The sequence below is a fragment of the Neoarius graeffei genome, chromosome 22, assembly GCF_027579695.1.
Source record: "Neoarius graeffei isolate fNeoGra1 chromosome 22, fNeoGra1.pri, whole genome shotgun sequence".
Lineage (NCBI taxonomy): Eukaryota > Metazoa > Chordata > Actinopteri > Siluriformes > Ariidae > Neoarius > Neoarius graeffei.
In genome coordinates, this window is record NC_083590.1 from 24234820 (window position 1) to 24244333 (window position 9514).

Sequence of the window (9514 nt, forward strand, 5' to 3'; positions counted from 1 at the left end):
CAGTAAATATTTGGAGTTTGTAATGAAAAATGCAGACACTGCTATTTTTTTGAACAGCCCAATGTTCATTTTTCTTCATTTTCTTTAAAGTAATTAAAATATTCATACATTTTTCTTCATGTTTTGATGTAGAATATAATGTGCAGTGTTCCCAATGCATGGAAATAAAAACTATTATAAGGATTTTGAGCTTTACTCACATTTTTAAACACACTGCTATTATTTTGAACACAACTGTATATATATATATATATATATATATATATATATATATATATATATACACACACATACATACACTATATTGCCAAAAGTATTCGCTCACCTATCTGTGACGAATCTCAGTCATCCAGGTACATAGTAATCTGTGGTTGGTTGAAGAGAGCAACTGGACTTGCTTGACGATTCTTGAAAACATTTCACCTCTCATCCTAAAGGCATCCTCAGTTCTGTCTGACTAATAGGGAGTATCCAGTATTTATCCTCTCATGGATCATCATAGAATCCGAATCAGAATGCTGATGGCTGCATTGTAGGTGGCTGATAAAAGATGTCATAGACACCCACCTCTGTTCAATGATGGTTGTTCCAGTTGCTCTCTTCAACCAACCACAGATTACTATGTACCTGGATGACTGAGATTCGTCACAGATATGTTTCTACGCACTTTGGGATGAGTTCCCTTGGACTGGTGCGGGAGTATGAGAGGACTTCCAGAAAACTGGCAGACATCTTAGCCAGAGAGGATCGTTCATTTTTGTCAACCTGGAACGACCATCATTGAACAGAGGTGGGTGTCTAAGACGTCTTTTATCAGCCACCTACAATGCAGCCATCAGCATTCTGATTCGGATTCTATGATGATCCATGAGAGGATAAATACTGGATACTCCCTATTAGTCAGACAGAACTGAGGAAGCCTTTAGGATGAGAGGTGAAACGTTTTCAAGAATCGTCAAGCAAGTCCAGTTGCTCTCTTCAACCAACCACAGATTATTCGCTCACCTGCCTTGACTCATATATGAGCTTAAGTGACATCCCATTCCTAATCCATAGGGTTCAATATGACGTCGATCCACCCTTTGCAGCTAGAACAGCTTCAACTCTTCTGGGAAGGCTGTCCACAAGGTTTAGGAGTGTGTTTATGGGAATTTTTGACCATTCTTCCAGAAGCGCATTTGTGAAGTCATGCACTGATGTTGGACGAGAAGGCCTGGCTCTCAGTCTCCGCTCTAATTCATCCCAACGGTGTTCTATCGGGTTGAGGTCAGGACTCTGTGCAGGACAGTCAAGTTCATCCACACCAGACTCTGTCATCCATGTCTTTATGGACCTTGCTTTGTGCACTGGTGCACAATCATGTTGGAAGAGGAAGGGGCCAGCTCCAAACTGTAAAAACAGTCTGCATGCCTAGGTGCTTGATTTTATACACCTGTGGCCATGGAAGTGATTGGAACACCTGATTCCAATAATTTGGATGGGTGAGCAAATACTTTTGGCAATATAATATCATCTCATTATCTCTAGCCACTTTATCCTGTTCTACAGGGTCGCAGGCAAGCTGGAGCCTATCCCAGCTGACTACGGGCGAAAGGCGGGGTACACCCTGGACAAGTCGCCAGGTCATCACAGGGCTGACACACAGACACAGACAACCATTCACACTCACATTCACACCTACGCTCAATTTAGAGTCACCAGTTAACCTAACCTGCATGTCTTTGGACTGTGGGGGAAACCGGAGCACCCGGAGGAAACCCACGCGGACACGGGGAGAACATGCAAACTCCGCACAGAAAGGCCCTCGCTGGCCACGGGGCTCGAACCCGGACCTTCTTGCTGTGAGGCGACAGCGCTAACCACTACACCACCGTGCCGCCAGAATTTAAAATATGAAACATATTTTGTTTTTTAATAGAATAGAATAGAAAGCCTTTATTGTCATTATACAAGTACAATGAGATTTAAAGCTTCACCATAAAGTGCACACATAAATACTAAAATATAGGAAAATATGTACAATAAAACTAATATAAAACTACTACTAAAAAACTACTGACAACTATACATAAACTTGTGCAAGTCCCTGAAGGAACACAGGTGCATAGCAGTAACCGGGTTGAGAATAAAGTGACTAGCTGCATCAAGTGATCGAGGTAGCACTGGCATGTACAGACGCCTATTTTCAGTATGTAGGCAACTAAAAAACAGATGATCTGACTTGGTATGATAGTGCAATAAGACAGTTTACAGATAGCTATGATATTAACAGTGCAAATATGACAGTTTACAGTCTGACAAGGAGAGACTAGGTTGAGATCAAGTGGTTAGCAGCATTGTGGTGATGGTGACCTTGTCAGTGGTGTTCAAGCATGACAGTTCCTCAGTGCAAACTTGAGTTGAGTATTGTGACAGCTCTTGGAAAGAAACTGTCCCCGAGTCTGTTTGTTTTGGCTGGTATGGCCCTGTAGCGCCTGCCAGAGGGCAACAGGTCGAAGAGGTGGAAGCCAGGGTGTGTATAGTCTTTTATGATGCTCTTTGCCCTGCCTAGGCACCGGGAGTTGTAGATGGTGGACGAGGGCAGACGATGATCTTTTGTGCTGTGTTAGTCACCCTCTGCAGTCTTTTTCTGTCCGCTTCTGTGCAGCTTGAGTGCCACAGCATAGGTCAGCAGGCTCTCAATGGCTGACTGGTAGAAGGTCACCAGCAGGTTCGTGTCAAGTTGCTCCTTCCTGAGCACTCTCAGGAAGTGTAGTCTCTGCTGCGCCTTTTGTTGAACAATACCGAAGTGTTCAATGTAGAAAAAAGTCAAAATCGAGAAAAATCTATGAATGAGTAAGGGTGTCCAAACTTGTCACCAGTACTGTATCAGTACATTTCGCACAAACTAATGTAAATGAAGCACACAAGTTAATACTGACACCTTTCTGGTTTATTCAGTAGTCTGCTACAGTAGCTCTTCTGTTGGATTTGACCATATGGACTAACCTTCATGCTCCATGCGAAATCAATGAGCCGTCGACGCCCATGACCCTGTCGCAGGTTCACCAATTGTCCTTCCTCGGACCACTTTTGTTCGGTACTAACCGCTGCATACCAGGAACACCCCACAAGATGTACCATTTTGGAGATGTTCAGACCCAGTCATCTCGCCATCGCAATTTGGCCCTTGTCAAAGTCGCTCAGATCCTGACACTTGCCCATTTTTCCTGCTTCCAACACATCAACTTCAAGAGCTGACTGTTCTCCTCTTGCTGTGTCATACATCCCACCTCTTGATTAGTAGCTGCCATTGTAGTGAGATAATCAATGTTATTCACTTCTTCACCTGTCAGTGTGTTTAATGCTATAGCTAATTGGTGTAGACCTCAGTTGATTCGCTAACAATTGTAGACATGAAGTTATTTCTCAAGTAGTTTTTTCACTTTTTACTCATATATTCTTACTTTAGACACGTCCTTGAGCTTTATTTTCCCTCAAGTGAATTACTACTACCGGTGATGTACTTTTATTCTCGTCACTGGTTTTTTATTTTTTTTAAATAAATGCTTCTTCATTCAAGATCATTCTGATCCACCTGCTTTTTTTCATGATACTCACAGCTTGGGTAACAGGAAGCAAGCACAGGAGTGTCAGCAGCACAGAGCATCGACAGAGAAGTGAAAATAGAAATCATGCATCAACGGAGGAACAAATAGTGGTGGATGAAGGAAGTGTGTGTGTGGTGCTGAGTAGGGATGGTAAAACAAAAAATAATAATACAAGGCACAAAAATTTGCATTTAAAGCCTTGTCTGACTTTGCCTTTTAAAATATGTTTCCAAGTCGTTTTGGCACAAACTGCTGAGATTGTGAGACTCGCACAAAAGCAAAACGCAGATGCATTGTAAGATTCTTTGGCATTGTATTTTTCATGCAGCACGATTTTCTGTCCTGCTTTTTATATAAAAAAAAAAAAATCCAGCTATTGTGAAATCGAATGCCTGAGGGGCAGCAGCAGTGCAAACAAACACATGGCAGAAAAAGGGATGTTTATTACTAGGATGGTTGTAAAGATTCACGACTGGTGTCAGTGTGTTATTAGGTCTTTACACCTACTAGTCCAAATCACAATAAAATTAATAACCTTTGATTTGTTTGCTACTTGGTGTGGTTTCATCTCAGGTTATACCGTATATCAATACAGAAAGAGAGAGCGAGAGTTGGCTGAGGGGATGTGTGGAGGGGTGAAAATGTACTTGTGAAACTTTTGCAAAATTCATATACAGATATACAGCAAAGGAAAAAGGCTAACTTTTACTAAGTGTATGTAGAAATCTCATACATCACCAAAGCACAGCACTAAATACAACCCCGATTCCAAAAAAGTTGGTACAAAGTACAAATTGTAAATAAAAACGGAATGCAATAATTTACAAATCTCAAAAACTGATATTGTATTCACAATAGAACATAGACAACATATCAAATGTCGAAAGTGAGACATTTTGAAATTTCATGCCAAATATTGGCTCATTTGAAATTTCATGACAGCAACACATCTCAAAAAAGTTGGGACAGGGGCAATAAGAGGCTGGAAAAGTTAAAGGTACAAAAAAGGAACAGCTGGAGGACCAAATTGCAACTCATTAGGTCAATTGGCAATAGGTCATTAACATGACTGGGTATAAAAAGAGCATCTTGGAGTGGCAGCGGCTCTCAGAAGTAAAGATGGGAAGAGGATCACCAATCCCCCTAATTCTGCACCGACGAATAGTGGAGCAATATCAGAAAGGAGTTCGACAGTGTAAAATTGCAAAGAGTTTGAACATATCATCATCTACAGTGCATAATATCATCAAAAGATTCAGAGAATCTGGAAGAATCTCTGTGCGTAAGGGTCAAGGCCGGAAAACCATACTGGGTGCCCGTGATCTTCGGGCCCTTAGACGGCACTGCATCACGTACAGGCATGCTTCTGTATTGGAAATCACAAAATGGGCTCAGGAATATTTCCAGAGAACATTATCTGTGAACACAATTCACCGTGCCATCCGCCGTTGCCAGCTAAAACTCTATAGTTCAAAGAAGAAGCCGTATCTAAACACGATCCAGAAGCGCAGACGTCTTCTCTGGGCCAAGGCTCATTTAAAATGGACTGTGGCAAAGTGGAAAACTGTTCTGTGGTCAGACGAATCAAAATTTGAAGTTCTTTATGGAAATCAGGGACGCCGTGTCATTCAGACTAAAGAGGAGAAGGACGACCCAAGTTGTTATCAGCGCTCAGTTCAGAAGCCTGCATCTCTGATGGTATGGGGTTGCATTAGTGCGTGTGGCATGGGCAGCTTACACATCTGGAAAGACACCATCAATGCTGAAAGGTATATCCAGGTTCTAGAGCAACATATGCTCCCATCCAGACGACGTCTCTTTCAGGGAAGACCTTGCATTTTCCAACATGACAATGCCAAACCACATACTGCATCAATTACAGCATCATGGCTGCGTAGAAGAAGGGTCCGGGTACTGAACTGGCCAGCCTGCAGTCCAGATCTTTCACCCATAGAAAACATTTGGTGCATCATAAAACGGAAGATACGACAAAAAAGACCTAAGACAGTTGAGCAACTAGAATCCTACATTAGACAAGAATGGGTTAACATTCCTATCCCTAAACCTGAGCAACTTGTCTCCTCAGTCCCCAGACGTTTACAGACTGTTGTAAAGAGAAAAGGGGATGTCTCACAGTGGGAAACATGGCCTTGTCCCAACTTTTTTGAGATGTGTTGTTGTCATGAAATTTAAAATCACCTAATTTTTCTCTTTAAATGATACATTTTCTCAGTTTAAACATTTGATATGTCATCTATGTTCTATTCTGAATAAAATATGGAATTTTGAAACTTCCACATCATTGCATTCCGTTTTTATTTACAATTTGTACTTTGTCCCAACTTTTTTGGAATCGGGGTGGTATTATTATTACTACTACCACCACTACTACTACTATTAGGAGAGCAATTCTTCAGCAGAGAGGCCAGAATTATGAAATTATTAACACTGCCCTAACTTGTCAGCTCAGTGATAAAGTATGGAATCCAAGGCAAAATGTAATTCTAGAAATAACTTGTTTAAAACTTTCTCTTTTTGACTTTCTTTGTTTGTCAGCCCACAGCAAGTATAAATATTAAACACTTCATACTCCACTGAGAATGAAACGAGACCGTCAATGACGGTGTAGCTCACTCCGGCCCCGTCTAGTCCAGAAAGAATAATCTAAAGTGGGCCACCTTGTGCGATAAATGTTGCAAGCTACATACACACACTAATATATATAAGCGATATAAAGCAATATCCACCCTAGGAATACCGACCTATTTACCAGAAAGAATCCAAAACGGCGAGGAATTGACCGAGAAGAAGTGATTTTTGTTGAACTGCTCATTAAGGCTTAATTAGTCCATAACTTCATTAATAACTGTAATTAAGTGAATCTGGGTAAAGTTCTATGCACCCTAGGTCCCCCTACGTTTATGCCAGAAAGAATCAAAATCGGTGAAGAATTGAAGGAGAAGAAGCGATTTGTGTGGAAACTGCTCATTAGGGATTGATTAATTACTCTATATCTTCATTATTAATTGCAATTATGCAAATTTGGGTAGAAGCCAATACACCCTCCAGGCAGACCGACCTTCCTGCCAAAAAGAATAAAAATCAGTGAAGAATCGAGACAGAAGAAGCGATTTTTGTGAAATGTGGACAAAGCTGGACAGACAATGGACGACACATCTCATCTCATCTCATTATCTCTAGCCGCTTTATCCTGTTCTACAGGGTCGCAGGCAAGCTGGAGCCTATCCCAGCTGACTACCGGCGAAAGGCGGGGTACACCCTGGACAAGTCGCCAGGTCTGAATAAAATATGGAATTTTGAAACTTCCACGTCATTGCATTCCGTTTTTATTTACAATTTGTACTTTGTCCCAACTTTTCTGGAATTGGGGTTGTAATAATTATAAATTTGATTTATATAGTGCCTTTCTCGAACTCAAGGTCACTTTACATAGGTCAGAGAAAACACACACACACACACACACACACACACACACACACACAAAAAAAGGAGTTCCTAAAGAGTGGCAAATTTATGCACTGGTGGAGAAATGTTCCTGAAACAGAAAGGTCTTGAGATGAGCTTTGAAGAAAGGAAGAGAAGAGCAGTCACGGAGGGGTTCATCTCATCTCATTATCTCTAGCCGCTTTATCCTTCTACAGGGTCGCAGGCAAGCTGGATCCTATCCCAGCTGACTATGGGCGAAAGGCAGGGTACACCCTGGACAAGTCGCCAGGTCATCACAGGGCTGACACATAGACACAGACAACCATTCACACTCACATTCACACCTACGGTCAATTTAGAGTCACCAGTTAACCTAACCTGCATGTCTTTGGACTGTGGGGGAAACCGGAGCACCCGGAGGAAACCCACGCGGACACGGGGAGAACATGCAAACTCCGCACAGAAAGGCCCTCGCCGGCCCCGGGGCTCGAACCCAGGACCTTCTTGCTGTGAGGCGACAGCGCTAACCACTACACCACCGTGCCGCCCACGGAGGGGTTGAGGAAGGGAATTCCAGAGCTTAGGGGCCGTGGCACTGAAGGACCTGCCACCCAGGGTAGAGAGTCTAGTGTGAGGGACAGCAAGGAGATTATAGCGAGAGGATCTGAGAGAGAGGGATGGAGTATAAGGGGTCAGAAGATGGTATAAGCTCATCACCTTTTGGCCGGATGAGTTAATAACTATGAACGGAGGCTGCAAAATCCAGCATGTTTTGATTTTAGAAAGTGAATTGACTCTGTATTAGATTTTTGTAAATTTGAGCCGCTAAACCGAGCCAAAAAGACAAAACTTTAGTGCTTCAGGAAATGCGATGTGTTCTGGACTGATGATTAAAAAAAGAGAAAAGAAATGCAGGATACAAAACATAAATAATATATTAAAGCAGCTATTTAGATGATTGATTATTTTGCATCAGTGTTCTGATAAATTAGAAGAAGAAACCTTTACCGATCGGCAAACTGTCTAACCTAACCTATCGTGAAATCTATCGGGCGACACGGTGGTGTAGTGGTTAGCACTGGCGCCTCACAGCAAGAAGGTTCTGGGTTCGAGCCCAGTGGCTGACGGGGGTCTTTCTGTGTGGAGTTTGCATGTTCTCTCCATGTCTGTGTAGGTTTCACTGTGCTTGAGTGTCCGTGTGATAAATAAAGGCTTCTTCTTCTAAAAATTCCTCCCAAGGGTTTCTTCTTCATCAAATATTTCAGTTTTCTGGAAGAATTTTATGATAAGGTCACCATTAAGCAGACAAAACACTATGAGAGGACAGTTTAACAAGGTAGGACAAATTGTTAGAACAGTGGCTCTGTGATCAGGTGATCTCATCTCAATCTCATTAACCACTTTATCCTTGTCTGAGATCTGGAGCCGATCCCAGAAACACTGGTCCTGAGACGGGAATATACTCTGGATAGGACGCAAGCGCATCATGCTTGCACACATTCACACCTAGGAACGATTTACTGGAGCCAGTTTGGTGTAACAGAATGTTTTTAGGAGATGGGAGAAAACCAGAGAGCCCGGAGGAAACCCACAGACACTGATACGTCTTTCTTTTTGACCAACAGGGAGCGGGTTCTTGAACTGGGGATTCTTTGAACCTTGGTGCCAGCTAGCAAACTAGCCAACATTGTCACCAGTTTTGATTGGAACTGTTGTAATCAAGGATGCGTTGTGAACGGAGGGTGTTGCACAATTCACAACCGGAGTAAACAGTTGTAACAAGATGGTAGCGTGCACCGATTACCTGCGAGCTTTTGTTCAGTTATTGCAGATATTTGTTTTCGGTCCATTTTTTTTTCTGAAGATGTTTCCTTTTCATTCTCCATTCTCTCCAAACTAATGACACGCCCAAAGATGTCATCATGATTCATGCTGGAAAAAACAGCTATATTTTGGTTCCACCTGGGAACCAACTTTCCAGGTTCTGAACCAATTTATTTTTGGTCGAAATGCTCTCAATGGTTCAAAATTTGGCTGTAAACCAGAATGGAACCTGTTCCCTTCCCTATTGGTGGATAAAGGGGTCTTTGAGAACTCTAGAGATCCTGGAGCTGTCAGACAGCAAGGTTACCCATTACATCACTCCGACAACTAATTCATCCATCCGAGAGGCGGGGTACACCCTAGACAGGTCACCAGGTCATCACAGGACCGACACATAGACACAGACAACCATTCACACTCACATTCACACCTACGCTCAATTTAGAGTCACCAGTTAACCTAACCTGCATGTCTTTGGACTGTGGGGGAAACCGGAGCACCCGGAGGAAACCCACGCGGACAGGGGGAGAACATGCAAACTCCGCACAGAAAGGCCCCTGGGCTCAAACTCAGAACCTTCTCGCTGTGAGACGACAGTGCTAACCACTACACCACCTGTTTCTGATCAGCAAATGAAAAAAATTTCCGAGACA